This window comes from Rhinolophus sinicus, linkage group LG07 (assembly GCF_036562045.2).
Source record: "Rhinolophus sinicus isolate RSC01 linkage group LG07, ASM3656204v1, whole genome shotgun sequence".
In the NCBI taxonomy this organism is placed as follows: Eukaryota; Metazoa; Chordata; class Mammalia; order Chiroptera; family Rhinolophidae; genus Rhinolophus; species Rhinolophus sinicus.
The window spans coordinates 36,955,475-36,967,232 of NC_133757.1; the positions used below are offsets into that span (position 1 = coordinate 36,955,475).

Consider the following 11,758-nt stretch of genomic DNA (forward strand, 5'->3'; position numbering starts at 1 on the left):
TAAAAAAAGAAAAAAAAACTCACAGACACAGACAACAGTTTAGTGGTTACCAGAGGGTAAGGGGCAGGGGGATGGTAAAAGAGGGTAAAGGGGGTCAAATATATGGTGACAGAAGGAGAACTGACTGGGTGGTGAACACACAATGCAATACATAGACTTGTCCATTTGAAACCTACAAAATTTTATTAACCAATGTCACCCCAATGAACTTAAAAGTATTTTTTAAAAGCAGCAGAAAAGTCTGAAAATTTTCAAATTCTAAGTATTGATAGCAAAATCAACCCTAAAAATATGTGAACAGTAACAACAAAATACATCACTGGATCTAATTCAGACTGATACCAGGTTGTGACATTAAATGTAATGGAACTGCATAATACTGATAACTGTATAATTTTTCTATCATTGCATGGTAGAAAAATATTGGCATGAAATGCTCATAGTAAATTTATAAATGGCAAAAGTAGTCTATTTTATTTAAAATAAAAATGAGATTGACAAAGAATTACAGGCACCTAGAAGTTAACAGGGATAACATTAGAGGTTGAATTATTGACACATTTCTTTTTTCTTTTTGTGTTTTTTAAGTTTTCATTATTGAAATGCATAATTGTGAATTACAAGAAAAAGTGAGTGATGTAGAAATATGTACTGAGAAATAAGGTGTGTTGTAGCAAAATCTTATTTAGGAGTCAGCTTGTGAGCACCAAGAAAATTGGCATTAGAGCCTAGAAAGTTAGTGACCCAGGATACATAGCCGTGACACATTGATAACACTGTAGACTGAGATAACTTGGGAAATAGAGCTGATTTAACAAAGTGCTAGTCTTAGAAAACATAGATGAGAATATAGAATAGTAGTACTGTACGATAGTTGATACCTACATTATAAAAATATTATTTAAAAAAATGACCTTGGAAATAAATTGGCAGTTTACAGCAGAAATGAAATGAAATATATTCCACAAAAATCTTTTGCTAAGATACATCAATCCACTATTTTTCTTTCCAGATAGGGGAGTTTGTTATATTTATCCTGTCCTTTTCATATTATACATTGAGTGCTAAGTAAAGAAGATACAGTCGTCCATGGGTGTCCACGGCAAGATTGGTTCCAGGACTCCCACAAATACCTCAATTTGAGGATGCTCAAGCGTCTTATATAAAGTGGTGTAGTAGTTGCATATAACCTATGCACATCCTCCCATATACTTTAAATCATGTCTAGAATACCTAGTACAATGTATACATTATAGAAATAGTAGTTAAACTGTATTGTTTAGGGAATAACGACAAGGTAAAAGTCTGTACCATTCAGTATAGACACAACCATTGTAGGCCTATCTACCTAGCACAATTCAACATGTTTATTCTAATTTTTTTCCCCTTCCACCTCCCACCCCCCACCCCCACTCCGGTTCAAGCCCTTGTTTCTCAGTCTAGTTGTGTAGGACACAGCTCCCTGGCCCATGCTGGTATTATGAGCCTTGTGCTCCCACTGGCTGAGGCAGTCAGTCACTGGTTGGCTGCTCATAGCAGCTCTCACCTGCTACCGGCCACTCATGCTGGCCACTGGCCACTGACCGCTCATGGTAGCACACAGCAGCCCACACCAGCTCACACCAACCTCCAGCTCACAGCAGTCCAGCTCCAGGGAAAACCATTGTTCACAGTCTTAGCTGTAGAGGGCGCAGCTCACTGGCCTATGTGACCTAGGAATTAGGAACATGGTGCTCCAACGACCTGAGCCACTGGGCTGGTCCTTCCAAATATTTTTGATCCGCAGTTATTTGAATCTGCAGGTGCAAAACTCACGGGCACACAGGGGCTACAAAGATTTTATTTGTAAGTTCTACACCAAGAGGAGACCCCATGTAGAAACTTAACACTACAGAGTACTCAGTAATACTTCTCTTATAAAAATGTATAATCACAATTACCACAAGCAATAAAAGACTCTAAAGTAAAATGCAGTGAGTTCATGAAAGCCACGTAATGCACTCATTTTTTTTGCTGTTGAAAAACTACAAAACAAACAAACAAAAAAACCCAGATGACTAGTCCAGTAGATCGGTGACTGTCAGCAGAATTATATCATCTAACATTCCACTTACATAATCGGATAGTTCCATGCAGGCAATCCACTACATTTATATTCTCTTTCTAACAATTAGTGCCCATATAGTCACAGAAATAGTATTAATTCCATACTGTTTTAGAGTGAAATCATTTAATAACTTCTTTGGTGCCTTTCTTTTAATTCTTATCCTCTAATTATCTGTCTGATAAGGATCATTTAAATTGCGAAAGCTCTGATTACATTACATCCTTAAGTTCAGAGAGACAGTGGGTAAGACAATTTGGCTACAGAATTAAGGTTGAAGACAACTGGAGAAACAAATCTCTCTTCTATAGCAAGCAGCTTTTAGAACTGAACACCATTCTAAACTTTATTTTCCATCTAAGCTTTAAAGTTAATTTTACTCTTTTAATCAATGCTGCTGAGTAGTAAAGGAGCCTGAAGGCCACTGTTTTGTTCTGAAAAACAAATGAAGAAACACATGTAACTCCTATAAATGCAATTCTAATGAAATCAGGATAGAACGTAGTCCTTATTACAAAAATCCAATTATTTCTAATAACTGTGCTTTCATTTCAGATAATTTTCAACAAGTATAGTGGGGAGAATAAATACAATTCCAACAGAAAGTCAGGACATTTTATTAAATTGCATTGCTTTTTATTATTTTTTAAATTGTAGCTATTCAAAGCTAAAGAAATGCTGAACATCAGTAAACCTGCCCTCCCTCTGATAATGTTTTGTTTTGTTGTTTCATTTTTAATTGAACTAGTCACTCAAATAGGAAAATTCACTTAGGTAAAACTTTTTCAGGTATCCTCTCATATGATTTAAAGCAGGAGTTACTTGTAGATTTTTGTCTGTGAATCTATTTCCTTAATGCTGGAAAACTTAATATTCCTAACAGTGTCCAAATAGCAGAAATCAATAGACAATTTCAACTATATTTTATTTAAATATGTAAAATACACATTTTCCCTTTAAGGATCATGGCAAACATTTTGGATTCTATAAGAAGATATTTGTATACACATAACATTACCAAGCAGTTGTATCTGATTTTATACTTATCTATTGCTCTCCCTATAAACACTTGTTTAAAATGTTTATCTTTTAAGAGCCTGAATTGTGTGTCAAGTACTGCCATAAACATGTTACTTGAACTACCTGACTACTGTCTTGTAATACTCATGAGGTACTAGCAGTGAGGGAATTGAAGTAAAGGAGCTTTTTCAGAACAAGTAAACGTTGGAGTGTGGAAGTTCAACTACAAACCTTGTACTGTTCACCACTATGTTGTGCTGACATAAAAAAGGCCTAAAAGAAGATCAATCCATTAGGAGCGCTGATGTAAAGCATAAAGGACACTGCCTTCCAAAAGCCTGATCTGGACGAAAACAGATAAAGAGGATATGCCTACGCATGATGACAAAGAATCAGGAAGAAGAACTTATAATACACTTTATCAAACAAAAGGGACTCAACAGAGTTTGGAATTAAGTTAAAAATTAAATATGTACAAAAAATAAAAGCATGATTGTAAATGTATTCTGTTAACACTGTGAAGGTAAAACTTGCTTTTACCTTGTTGATGTAGCAAATCCAATATTCCCTGTGACTTAAATGCTGAAAATAGGAATTTCTTCCTGAAGTGAAGCATCAAATACTCATACGATTAACTTCTAAGATTGTAAAAAATAGACTGTAAGTTAGGGCAATAGTTATGGTTTTTCTTAATATAATACATGTGAAAACTACACCAGAATAGAAAAATCCTCAAAGTAAAATTGGTGCTGGCAATAAGCAATCACACATTGCTAGATGTGAAATTATTAAGAATTAAAGAAACAGAAAAATTTATTTTCACCAGGAATGAAACTTCCAATTGGCATCCCATAAACAAATTACTCACATTGTCTGGCAAGAGTAAAACTGCAAGAAACAGGCAAGCAAATGGCCTCCTTCCACTCCCATAGACTAGACCCAGGCATGACGATTTCTCCCACATCTTGTATTGTTCTCTGTTTCACAGTTCTGACTTCTAGTCTGATGCAACTTATAAACTTTGCCAATCACAAACCAAGAAAGATAGAGGATCTAACATGTGGTCCACCTTTCTAATATATCTCTAGTCCCTGAATTCTGGCTTCTGCTCCCTCCATTTATTAAGACAATGTCATATTCTTCTTCTCCAAATATATCCGTTATATACTCAAGCTCTTGTTTCTTGTTTTGTACCCAAACTCTTTGGATGGATAGGCTGTGGCACTCCAGATAAGAGATATCAAACAGCAGACATGAGATATCAAACAACAGAGACCAGCAGACCTCAACCAGGTTGTAGAGCTAGACTTGCATATATGTGACTGTGGTTTGTAAGACTTTAACTTGCAAGGATTTTTGTCCAGGGACCAGAAATCCCTCACGAAAAACATGTTGGGATTTGTCTTCTAGTGGCCCTCTGTTAAAATGCAAAGCACACCTGTTAAGGAATCTACCAAAGCACTGACTTACTGTGAATGGATTTTTTTCAGGTAGCATCGATGAGCTTAAGGTAAAGGTAAATGGTGTATGTAAATGAGAAACCATTCTGATTTTAAGAACATAACAAAGATAATATATATAACCTTGTAGTTGATGAATATATGTATATATCTGCACATGTGAAATCACTTTAAGGGATATTATCTCCTATAGACATGATGTAATTTACATCAGAGCACAGAGGAGGAGGAGAGTGGAATAAACACAGGAGTCATGGTTTCTAGGTTTACTTGGACAGAGATTGTGGAATTATTTTTAATGAAGGCCATCCTTGGCAATAATGGGCACTTAGACTTTCTAATAGACAATAGTTTGAAAAAACTGTCAGGAAACTTATCATTAGAGAAAAGTCCAACATTTCCATTGGCATAGATATAGCTAAAGATGGCTCAAGGGTAGAATTACGCAAAATATTATTCATCATAATAGCAATACCATGTGGGCTACATTCTCTCAAATCCCATGGGGAGAGAAGCTATGTGATAGAAAATTAAGTTTCTAGAACTTCTAAGCAAAATGTTTGCATTTTTATACATAGAAATGGATTGTATTTGCTATCAGTGATGTCGTTAACATACAAAAGTCTTTAAAATGGCAGGAATGCTGGACCACGAGGCACTATGTTTTAATCTCAATATATCAATCATAACATCTGTAATTTGGGGTTAATATGAAGCAAAAACATACCTTTCTTAAGTTAAAGTTGCCTTGTTAGGATTAAACTACTTTTGTGGTTTCTTTATCAGGTTCCCGACTTCTTAGGCTGTCATCAATCAAATATCTGAAGAGGTTGTTGGAGTTTCAACAACAACAAATGTACTCAACTCAAAAATTAGCATATAATTCACATTAATCTGTGCCATGTATTACTTGAGAGGTCATATTTTATTAAAGCATGAAAGCTGCAGTTTTTAAAATTTTTCAACATGCACATAGTTGAAAATAGTGTCAACCAACACATATACAGTTAAATAAAGTGATTTTTAAAAAAATAAGCAGAGACAATATCCTCTTCCTGTATCCATATATGATGCTGTGCTGTTATTGTGCAAATATTTTAAGTACTACAAAGTTCTAAATGCCTACTATTGCCAAAAAAATTAAAAAATGTGAAAAAAGAGAATGTTATATACAAGTAGCATTGTATAAGAAAATACTATAAAACAAAGAAATTAGAACTCTGATACCAGAATGCTCATGAACACCAAATATGTTGAAGACCATGACAATGAATGATCAACTCACTTTGGTTGGAAAGAATGGGGAAAATTAAGAATTTCATGGAAATGTCACTGGCAAAAAGCAAGAAGTGACCGATCTTGACCATTGGGCTCAGACTTTCAGCAATCCTTTCCATCACTTTTATGACACCTTTGTGAAGTTTTATTAATGGAAATAAAGAAAGGTAATAGAGAAAACTGATTGTAGGAATTTTTAAGTTTACTTTCTCTTTCTATAATTTCATGTAAACTACTTGAATTACTTTGCATTATGAAAAATATAAACAGGTAAATATATGAAATTAAAAGATTAGCATTTTAAAAAATGTCCTCTCTCCAGTGAGGAAGAGATAATCATAATGTTTACTTAAAGCTGTCCTCCAATCAATCCAGTAGCACATTGATTTTTTATAAACTTAAAATCTCAATAAGCATGAAGCATTCCCATCACCTCAGTATTAGTTCTACAAGTTTTAATTTTAAATGCCCACCATCCAGCACGTCACATATAGAAGTAATAGAAGTTTGGCATTTGAGAATAGCCATCTCCTAAAAGGACAGACATGACAATAATAATGGCATTGATAATGGAAAACAACAAAGCTTCAAGAAGATAACAAATACTAGAAAAAGTTTTCATATTAACATGCTGTATGATTCTCTAACAAAAGCAAGTTCATTAACATTTTTCATGGGATAATTCTTGAACTAGGAGAGCTGAATTTACCCATGGTGTTAAACATGCGGTTAACTTGATCCTCTTGAATCAATTCTTCATATGTTAGGAGTCCTAAATCTCTATTGTTACACATTCTTATGTGCTAAATTTTGAGAAAAGCTGTTTAAGATCCTACGACTGAAGAGTTTAGTTGAAAGTCAGTAACTAAAAATGAGAGCTGTTTATTTTCTTGGGATTCTCCATTTTTTAAAAAGTATTTATCAAGCAAGAAGCTGACCTTTGACATAAACCTGCTCATGCAGATCTAAGATAAGGATGACTCTTGCTGAAGCGAATCCATCCTCCACACACACGTATGTACACACAACTAAAATTTCACCTTTATTCCTTCTTTCTGCCCTGCCTCAATTTACTTTAAGTACAATCCATGTTCCTAGTTTACTGTGTCTTTTCATTTGCACTGCAGCCTCCCCTTATGCGCTCTGCTCATCCCTTCTACCCCCTTCCCTGGCTATGCAGGAGACTTGGGTACACTAAGTATCTACCAAACAACTGCACAACATTTACTGCCGGGGTATTAACTTAAATGCAGGGCAACCTCGACTCAGAGCTACACCACGAGGAAGAACACACATGTGACAAGCCCTTCTGTACAGAGGGACATTCAGGTTCAGATTGGAAGCTACCAGTGTTCTGGAGCAAGACAAGAAAAAGAAGAAGAAGGGGAGGAGTGGTAGAAGATGCAGAGGAAGAAGCTCCGGATCCCACTAGTTGCAACTTATGTGAGGACACCATGTATGAGGAGATAGCCATGTGTAATGAGAGCAGAACTCAAACCTTGTCTATAGAACACAAGAGTGAGGAAGTGAATAAAACCATCCAACAATATTCTATTCCCACAAATGAGATCACAATGAAATGTAACAGCAGTCTTTCTACAGAGCCAAGTATTGCAAGCTCAGAATACTAACTGGTTCATTTATTTCACCGATTACCATATGTAGATATGAAATCCCATGTGCTGATTTTCAATAAACCAGACTCCTAAAGGTAACTCCTACTATTTTCATCAGTGCATCCATATTCTTGCCACATAAATTTGAATATTGATTTTTAAAATGCCCCTACAGTTCAAATATATCATTTGACAAAAAAAAATTAAAAAAAATCAAGGGCTGTTTCTATCGTCTCATGCAATCGCTGCCATTAGCTAACCTGCAACTGTAAGGATCAATTACATACACTATACACAAAATCTCATCACACTGACTTGCACCGAAGATATTAGTTCAGTCTTACCCAAATTACCTCTCTTAACAGACCAAAAAAAAAAAGATCAAGCAATTAAATAAAAACTTCAGGCAAGGTTGGAAACAGCACAATCTTTCATTATTCCTGAAGAATGTGGAAGTGTTCCAGTTTCTCTACCCTCACAAGTGCTTTGTTACATGGTCAGCACAGGGGGAAAAAAATACATCGTCCTTGATATCTTGCACTTTACAGAAGGAGAGCACCCTCCCCAGTTGATATGTAACGCAAGAAAACAAGTCTTGATGTACTACATCTGGACATTAAGAAAACTTGCATGAGGAAAACTTTTGGGGGGAAATGTAGGTGATTTCCGAGCAGCTATTGCAGTTGTATATGACACTGACATTTATTTCCCATAATTCTTGCCCACAGGAAACACATCCTTTAAGAAACTGAATAAAATCAGGTTGGACCTTCTTAAAATCTGCAAGCTATCAACTTCCCAGCGAAGCTCATAGATCCCTAACAAACGTAAGGATGAGGCATTCAGGCGATGAGCAATGAAAAAGAAGTCCACCTTGAGAGTGCTGTGGATCTGGTTATTCCTGAGCCTGAATTCAAAAAGGGGAGGGTGCGATGGGGAATAAAGGGAAGAAGAATGTTTCGACTCCATGAAACAAGACACCCTTTTGGAATCTGGGCTGAGCCCTAGAATCAGGATCCCACCCCCTTGCCTACCTCCAGGCTCCAGTAAGCATCCACTGGCGTCCTCCCCTCTGCTCCTTCCGCAGCGGCGGACACAGGGATCCGGAGCAGCCCGGAGCTTGGGTCCTGCAGAGCGCTCGTGCCAAGCGCTTCTCCCGACTAGTTACCAAATGAGAGAAAGGGGCAGAGACGCACAACCAGAATGGTGATTAACATCCAGTTTTCAGGCACCAGCGTCCTGGAAGGTTCCTGCTCCTCTTCAGCGCTCTTACCCAGCTCTTTCGCTTGGCAAAGGGTTACCCACGGAGCCCCCAGCAGCAGCTCCTTTCCTTCTGCTTCGCCTGATCGTTTCAATCTCCACCGCCGCTGCCACACTGCGCGCCCTGCTATCCACTCACCGCACAGCGAGGAGGCCTGCCGGAGACAGCGCTGGGGGAGGAGGATGGATTAAACGACAGATTTTTTTGGGTACGGGAGAAAAACTTTGATGTTGGAACCGCACACACAGGAGTGAGAAGAAAGCAAAACAAGTTGTGGGTACAGCGGCTGGGAGGACGATTTCACCAGTCATGAAAATCACTCCCTTTCCAAAATCAGGGAGAAGACGCTCCCTGCTCCTCGAGCGATCCCCGAGAGCACTTCGGAATCTCTGGTTTTTGAGTCCACAGAAAAAGCAACGGCATGGGAAGCCCTGTTGGTTCACGCCTGGGGTGCAAATACCAAATGTGCCCCCCGCTGGAGAGGCTGGCGGGGACTCAGCGCAAAGAGGAGAGACAAACGCAGATCCAGGAAGAGCGAGGGGATGTGGAGCTGCTGCCTGCAAGAGCAGAGACGCGACTACCTCCGGGCAAAGTGACTGCTACAAAGTCTGTTCCCTCCTGCGCAGGGACAGACACATTGAAGGGCCTGAATGGACGTCAGCACCAGCTGAGCTCGCGGGGTGAGCGCCAGGGCTCCCCGCCCCGCAGGTTGTAGAGCGCAGAGGGCGATCTGCTCGCACGCATGAGACTGATTTCCAGGAGAAACAGCGCTGCGGGGTGTCAATCCCCAAGCCCATCATAGCAAACGGTGTACCGGTGGCATTTCTGCCGTGGGTGCATTTGCCAAATTGAACAGATCCAGAGTTGCGTGGAGAGGGGTCTGGCCACTCTGCGCACGCAGCCAGTATTGGGTCACCAAGGCGCTCATCACCTGGTTTTAAGGGAAATTACTTTCCTCTTTCACTATGGTTTGAGTCATCATTCTGATTCATTTTGCAAAATTAGTTGAAATCCACCTGACACCTTTTTCGTGAATGGGATTAGATTTTTCAATCTTGTAATTTCAATCAAGGTAATACTTAAAATTTCCCTTAGCCTACTTCCTAATTCGGTCAAAATAGATGGAACTATTCGAGTTGTTTAAATAATCCTTACTTTTTCTAGGTGATTTGTTTTTAAAAGTCACAAGGAAGTAGTAGTTCTTAAAGTAATATGTTACTATAAGCGGCATTTTCTAAGTTGCTTTCCCCCCCACTATTTCCAGGTTGGAGGTGAGGAATTAAATTCAAACTTACAAATATGATTTTAGAAATATGATTTATTTCTTTATCCTGTGTAAAATGACCGATTCTGTTTCTGTTTTTTTTTCTTTCTTTTTTTCCGAAACAATGATATATCAGCTATTTGTTAAAAGGCATAAAGATTAAACCGAGGTGGAAACAGGATTCACATTCCCGCGTCTCTTTGCTAAATTTCCCTACGGAAAAAGGAAATTACCACCTGAACACACTTATTAAGTAAGTGTCCTGGCTCTGTTCTAGGCACTTTGAGACTTTTCATTGTCCGGAGCAGTGAAAGGGTAATAGAATGGGGAGTCTCAATATCAAAGGAATCTGTAGCTGTGAATGACAGATAATACTTACATTTCCACCCCATTGTGCAGTTTCAACCTAACCAAGGTAGATTCCTCTTGCTCACAATCTCTGGACGCTTTTATGTAAACTCCGCCAGAGAGCAGGCTCCATGTGTGTTCCATCTCTCAAACCCACCCTGCCGCCCTCCCTCTAGCGGCAGTCCAGGGGAAAGTGTGTGTGTGTGTGTGTGTGTGTGTGTGTGTGTGTGTGTGTTTCCGGTTGTGTATGGAAGGGTTGATCACTGAGAGAACCCACAATATCTCTCGGCTCTCCATAATCCACTCCTCCTCCTAGCTAGGGCCATTCATCTGGAAGATGCATTTTAAGTGCTACTTCTGGAGCTCGGTGCTCTTCCTCAGACGTTAGCCCTGAGCTGGGAGGGCCTGACCAAACATGATGGACAGGTAGTACTGAAAGGGCGTTAGAAACTTTGGAAATTGGTAACTGTGACAGCGTTTTCGCTCTTTGAAGAGAATATGCCCTGAGGGAAGTTGGGAGAGGGGAGAGGAGCTGAACATTGAAGGGCTTTAGAAAAGCACAAATAACGCAGACCAAATAAATTTTCTTCAAAGAAACAAATTTCCAGTGAAACTTGCTAAGAAGTCAGGGGGCAGATAATCTGTTTTGTTGATGCCTACACCCCTACTCCCGCTTGGTTCGTTGTCTTCCAAGGTTAGTGCTCCCTTAAAGTAGCTAGGGGCGGGGTATTTCATCCCACAGTAAGAAGAGTGAAGGGGATGCCTGCCTCCCGGAGATCCCTGAAACCCTACCTTCCCTACCCATTCCCCATCTCCATATTTTTTGTCACTTTCTGGACCCCCTGTCACTTAAGGGATAATGACTTGTGGCCAGCATAGGAGAGTGTAACCACAGAATCTCAGACTTGTATTTCTCTCTCAGAGTGAAGGCACCGAGCAAGGGGCGAAAGGGACTGAAGTGGAATGTAGACATGCCCATGCCTCCCACTGGACAGTAGCAACGCGGAAAGGCACGCGGTGGGAACCCGCTTCCTTGGCTGGAGCCTCTGGGTGCCAGGTGGGCTCAGGAGGCGTTTCGGAGATTGGTTCATTGAGATAATTTTGACATCGCAGGGGTCACCTCTACCCCTTAGCGATTGGGTCCTCTGAGGACCCAAAACCTAACCCCAGTGCTGCCCTTTGCAAGGTGGGCGAAGAAGGGCCCCCTCGGCGGATCGGATGCCCCCCTTCCCCGCAGTGTCAGTCCCGTGCCCACCGCATGTCCGGCCTCTGGGTACAAACCCGGGTCGCCACTGAGCCAATGAGCCGCTTTTTTCCAAGGAGGAACGACGCTCGCAAAGGCTGCAACGCTCCTGTGAGATTTTCTAGCCCACAATGTACTCCAACCCCCTGCGGTGTCACTGACTT

General features: G+C 39.8%; 1 protein-coding gene and 1 long non-coding RNA gene across 2 annotated transcripts in view; one reads left to right on the forward strand and one right to left on the reverse strand.

Annotated features, from left to right (window-relative positions):
• Positions 1-9,394, reverse strand: part of PCDH15 (protocadherin related 15) — a 1,312,736-nt gene extending 1,303,342 nt beyond the window's left edge. The window contains exon 1 of the mRNA XM_074339439.1: positions 8,513-9,394. The gene's annotated coding sequence lies outside the window, so the exon portion shown is untranslated. The remainder of the gene's footprint in view (positions 1-8,512) is intronic.
• Positions 9,395-11,409, forward strand: LOC141572931 (uncharacterized). The gene is made up of 2 exons (XR_012498501.1): positions 9,395-10,256; positions 11,274-11,409. It is a non-coding gene; the product is annotated as an uncharacterized LOC141572931 (long non-coding RNA).
• Positions 11,410-11,758: the final 349 nt, after the last annotated feature.